A 6,074-nucleotide genomic window follows, 5' to 3' on the forward strand; every position below is an offset into this window, starting at 1 on the left:
GGCACTTGTACTCCCATCTGCTGTCAGTCTAGTTACAGAAAGGGCAGGGGCAGATCTAAAGTACTCTCCTGGGGCGGGGCGGCGGTACTGTCATGGAAATAGCTAAATTGACTAAATAGGAACCGAAAGGTAGCGGATCTCTCCCAGATGAATCAAAGCAAGTAGTATTTCTCATTCTCCATTTTACCCCTGTTAAACAACAACAACAAAACACTGACGGAAAATGTGGGGTACATTCAGTACGCGGAAAACCAACAATTCATTGTCCTTATTATCCTCAAATATCGCTGGCTAGGTGAGCCATTATAACTTTCTGTAAACCATTCTTCTCAGTTCTGAAATCTTTTTGTACCTCCCGCCCCGACCCTGGGGAAGTTGGTTATGGTGTCAGCTCAGAATGGAGTGCAATAACTCCTTGGCAACACAAACACCTTTACTCTTAGACTTTTCGCAGTCACTTCTTCCAGATGTATCTGAAGTTTTAGGGCATCACTTATATAGGACCCAGTTATGTGTGTCTGGTTTTATACTGACATCCTAAGTCTTCAAAGCTAGAGCAGGAACACATGTCTGGTCCAGGTTGCGCATTTTACAGAAGAGAAAAGGAACACCCAAAGATATTAAGTGACTCAAGGGCCAGGACACAGGTTCGTTGACTCCCAATTCCTGAACAAGAAATAACAAACACTGGATTAACAAAGTTCAATTTGGGGTCCATAGAGGGGGCAGCGGAGGAAAGAGGAGCAGATCAAAGAACCTTGGTGGGCCTGCTGTGAATCACTGTGTAGGGGCAGCAGGACGCTGCTGTAAGTAGCAGGCAGGCTGGGTTCTGGGAATGGTAATCCCAGTCTCCCCTTCTCTGCTCTTCAAGTGTCTGCTCTGAAATCCCAGGAGAGGAAAGTGAATCTGCTCCCCAAAGAGGTAGTGATAAGTCGAAATGCAACGTCAGTTCTTAATATTCCCTGGGAATGCAGGAGAAGTGAACACAGGTAAAGTTAAATTTAAATCACAGTGGATCACAGGTGGTCACACACATTACGTACAAATGCACATACGTGTGCACACACAGCCCCCTTTCCCACTACGAGCCTGAGTGATTCCTTTCTGTACAGCACAGATGCGGACAGCCTTCGGTTTTCAGAGAGAAGTCACAAAGCAGACTGACCACTGGCTGTTTAGAGCTAACTCTATTAAACAGGATTCTAAACAACTCAACCAAAAGCCTTGAGATCATCATTATTGTGAATTAATTAATGGAACAAGGGACCACATAGTGCAAAACCTGATATTTCTTCCCAATTCTCTGTAAATTTGTCAACAAGAATTTGGGAAAGTCACCCTCTATTGGAAGGAAACCAAGATCAATATCACTAGCAATAATGACTTGGCCAGGAAATCTGGAAACATTTAAAAATTTTAAAAAATGCTCCTCTAATTGTTTTACTTTATTTCAAGTATAATTTCTCCAATTTTTCCAGATCTTAGTCCAAAATCTTAATTGTGCTATTTAACACTCCCCTATAAGGAGTACACAATCGATTCCTTATAGATTTGATAGCACTAATGGCCCCAAGCAAGGATCTCCCTCGGACTCCGTAGTCCCTTCCCTCTCTGTGCTCTGTCGGGAACATAAACCTGCTCTAAAAAAGAAAATCCATTAATAAAAATAGTTTCTGCATTGCTGCTTCTATTCTTAGAGTCTCGCCATCACTCTGAGAACAAGCCCGCTGGAGGATGAAGGACCCTATGGAGCAGAGCCGAGTCATCGCAGCTGAGGCCACCCTGACCAGACAGCCCTCCGTTACTGCAGAGGCGAGAGCAAGTCCAAATGAGATCAGCCAGGCTCGGCTCAGATCAGCAGAACCACCCACCCGACTGATAGATTCATTAGAAACAATATTGGGTCAGTCAAAAAGTCTGTGTGGTTTTTTCTGTAAAATAAAAGACACATTTTTTTGTTCTCACCAATAACTTCATTGATTTGGATATTTTGAGTATGTTGGCTCTCTTCCCTATGGTATAATGATGCTTGTTCTCAAGTAATGTCTTAATTTCATCACTATCAACTTCAGCTGGACTACCCGACTGTGGAACATCATCCAGGGAGAAATTTCCAGCACAAAACTTTGCAAACTACTTTTGACACGTTCGATCAGTCATAGCACCTTCTCCATTCACTGCACAAACCTTTTTTTGTGTTTCATTTGCATTTTTACCTTTCCTGAAATAATAAAGCGTAATATGCTGAAAATGTTGCATATTTTCTTCTATCTTCAATATTAAAATGGCTACACAAAAGTTCAACAATTTTGATAAGTTTTTTTTTTAAATGCATGCTGATATGACACCTGTCACAATGTAGTCTAACAAAATCGGTTGGAATGAAGTTAAAAACAACTAAATACTACTAGAGCCATCTTAGGAAAAAAACAAATGAACTTTTTGACCAACCCAATACATTGTTACTGTTTTAAGTCACCGTGTCAGTGATCTATTGCTGTGTAACAAACCACCAAAAACTAGTAGCCAAAACCACCTCCATTTACTATTTCTCATGACTCTGGGAGTCAGCTGGAGTCAGCTGGGCATTGGCTAGGGTCACTCACTTGCATCTGAGCTGGAAGGTCTGAGAAGTCTTCGCTCACACATCAGTCACCTCAGTCTGCCTCCACATGACCTCTGTCTTTCCAGGTCACTAGCTCCAGCTTCCTCACAGCATGTGGTCCTTTCAGCAGGACAGTCAGACTTCTCACCGGGCAGCTGGCTTCCAGGGAAGACCTGAACACTGCCAGCCTTCTTAAGAACTGAGCTTGGAAGTTCTAGAACATCCACTTCGTTCTATTGGACAAAGCAGTTACACGGCAAACCAGATTTAACAGGAGAGGAAATAGACTCAAACTTTTGGTTTAAGGGGAAACGTGTACATATGAGAATAAAAGGGCCTTATTGCAGCCATTAACTACATTTTTCTAAGCTGTAGGACTTGGGGCCAGTTACAAATCCTTTGTGGACCTTTCTACGAAACGAGGGAGGTCGAGTTTCTCTAGGTTGCTAATGCCTAATTAACATTTTCTTTAGTGATGTCTCAAACTAAAGTTCCCTAAATGTCCAGAAAGGAGTTGACAGAGGGAATTTGTGGAGCATTGGTCAACTATGCGCACTTCAATCAGGTCATCTGTATCTATTCTTCTACCAGAACACCCCACCCCCCACCCCCCGCCTCAGGAATCCACAGGAAGGCCTGCATTGTGGTGGGGCAAGCAGCCTGGGCAGTGGGAAAAGCAGCGGCAGCCAGGCCGCCCAGGTTCACCAGCGCTCTTGGTGCACCAGGACCTTCAGGCACAGGCATGCCCCTCCTGTGCCACCATGCTGCCACCATGCCAAGAGGAAGGTCAGCTCTGCCAAGGAGGTGACAAAGGAGGAGCCCAAGAGGATATTGGCAAGATTGTCCACTAAACCTGCTCCTGCAAAATAGAAACAATGCCACAAAAAAAAAAAAAAAGGCAGCAGCAATGATAAATCTGCAGAAAAAAAGTGCAAACGAAAGGGGAAAGGGGAGCAAATGAAAAACAGGCCAAAGCGGCTAACCAGGAACCTGAAGAAGACCTACCTGCAGAGAACAGAGAAACTAAAAATGAAGCAAGTCATGCCCCGGATGAAGCGGGAAGAAAAGAGGCCAAGTCTGATTAATATCATACGCCATGTCTTACCAGTGGTTCCTGTCTCCCTCCTTGTACAATCCAGAGGAATCTCTTTATCAACTATTTTGTAAATGCCAAGTGTTTTAATAGCTCTAGAAACATTTTTAAGAAGGTGGGAATTCCGCCTCATCCCATTTTTTAATGTAATTTGTTTTGATTACTTTTGGGTTTTAGAATAGGTTTTTTGTTTTGTTTTCTTGATTTGTTTTTAGAGAGAGAAACATAGATTTGTTTTTCCATGATTAATGCATTCATTGGTTGATTCTTCTACATGTCCTGACCGGGGATCCAACCTGCAACCTTTGGCGTACTGGTAGGACACTCTAACCACCTGAGCTACCCGGCCAGGGTTCATCCCTCTTGAGAGCGGGTAAATGCCTTTTCAGGAGGTGACATCGTGTGCTGGTTGGTTGTTTTTTGGTGCAAGCAGGAAATAGTGGGATATTGAAAATGGGGCGCTTGCTGTCAGTTTACAGTCCACAGACGGGGGCAGTTTTTACATCCTGCAATGCAAAGTACACCGAATGGCACTTGGGAGTCAGTTGTGCACTTCGTGTCTTGAACATTTTAAATTATTTCTATTCCCATGTTTTTGGCAGAATTGTTTCCTGAAGAAAACCGCTCCTGGATCCGGGCTCTCCCAGTTAGCACTCCGTGCGCTCTGTAACATCTTTGGCGTGGCAGTCCAGTTTTCCGAGCGACTTTGTTAATGCACTGTAAAAGACTGAACGTTCACTTATGTAGTGTATATGATATTAAGTTGTGAATGAGTGGGACTTGGATGTAACAGCATGTCAACATTTGAAGGTATTGGTACTTAATACTGTATTAAGGAAAATTAGGCTTCAAATTTTATACTAGAAAGTCACTGGAATAACTGTTTTGAAAGGAATCGTGACTATGACTTTATGCTTTTGGTATGTATGATAAGAACTGTGTACACATTGGGTGGAATTGGAGAATATTATGCTAAGTGAAATAAGCCAGTCAGTGAAAGACAAATACTGTATGATCTCACCTATAAGAGGAATCTAATGAACAAAATAAATTAATGAACAAATAGAACCACAAGCATGGAAACATGGAACAGACTAACTGACCCCAGGGGATGGGGGAGGGGTATAATGGTGGGAAGAAGGGGAAGGACTAGTTAAAGAACCTCTGTGAGTGACCCACGGACACGGACAACTGGGTGGCAATTGACTGTGGGAGTGGGGGGGGGGTTCGATGAGTGGAGGAGGGCAAACGGAGAAAATTGGGACAAGTGTAATAGAATAACAATAAAAAATGATTAAAAATAATAACATTTTTAAATTCTGTACAAATTGCAACACCTGTGTATTTATCCTCAAAACAACCAATAAAATCTCAATTATGAAAGAAAAAAGAAAAGAAAAGCATGCATTGCCTCCATGGTCACCAAACGGTAAATGAGAGACTGCATCCTGAATTATCATCTTTCATCACATTGTCTTCTCTAAAAACTTGATTTCTAAGCAGACAATAAAATTTACTGCTTAGCTGACTCCCCTATATAACGTGACGTGCTCATTCCAGAGGACTCAGTGCTCTCTAAATTCAAGTTCACTTTTGAGGTTATCAAGGGCTTGAAAACCTCATCCTAATTCTTATCCTTCTCTTCTTTCTCCCTCTACCATCTTCCTTTCCTCTAGTTTTGCTTTCTTTTTCTGCCGCATCTTTTTCTTTCTCAATCCTATTCATTTCTTTGTGACTCCTTCCTCTCAGGACTGGAAAGAGCCTTGAACTAGAAGTCCTAGGGCCTGCTTTCCCACCCACCTCCCTGCAACAGGGAAGTCTGCATTCTCTCTCAGCTTCAGATTCAGATTCTTGTCATTATCATGAGATGGTGAGATGAAGTGCCCTGGAATGTCACAAACCTAAGAGTCTATGATTCTTAACCCCCCTTTTCAACACATACAGTAAAAAAACCGGGAAGAGGTTGAATACTAAGGACTCAGAAGAAGAGGCGTACATGCATCTGAACCTTTCTCAAACAATTCCCAATCGGTACCTTTTTGCTAAGTTTTTCATTGTTCAATTAGAAAACACACGACTCAACCAACTACAAGCCCCACTTAAGTCACTATTCTTTGCCCAGAGGTTGGTGTCATTCTAGCTTTCCTCAAGACTAGCTGATAGTTATACTCTTCCGCCAGAAACAGTATGAAAACCGGATGCCCAATGTCAGCAGGCATTCAGGTCTGACCCTAAAAAAGTTCCCCAAAGTACCTGGTAATTCATCTAAGGAATTATTAAAAAGAACTTAAAAAAAGGTTTGCTGAACAAATTCACCAAAATGCAAAATTATGTGCACTGAGATTATAATTACATGAAAAAATATGCACATGAACA

General features: G+C 42.3%; 1 pseudogene; it reads left to right on the forward strand.

Annotated features, from left to right (window-relative positions):
* The first annotated feature begins 2,717 nt into the window (after positions 1 to 2,717).
* On the forward strand, positions 2,718 to 3,690 carry LOC123479142 (non-histone chromosomal protein HMG-14 pseudogene; annotated as a pseudogene).
* The last annotated feature ends 2,384 nt before the right edge of the window (positions 3,691 to 6,074 follow it).

The sequence above is a fragment of the Desmodus rotundus genome, chromosome 1, assembly GCF_022682495.2.
Source record: "Desmodus rotundus isolate HL8 chromosome 1, HLdesRot8A.1, whole genome shotgun sequence".
Lineage (NCBI taxonomy): Eukaryota > Metazoa > Chordata > Mammalia > Chiroptera > Phyllostomidae > Desmodus > Desmodus rotundus.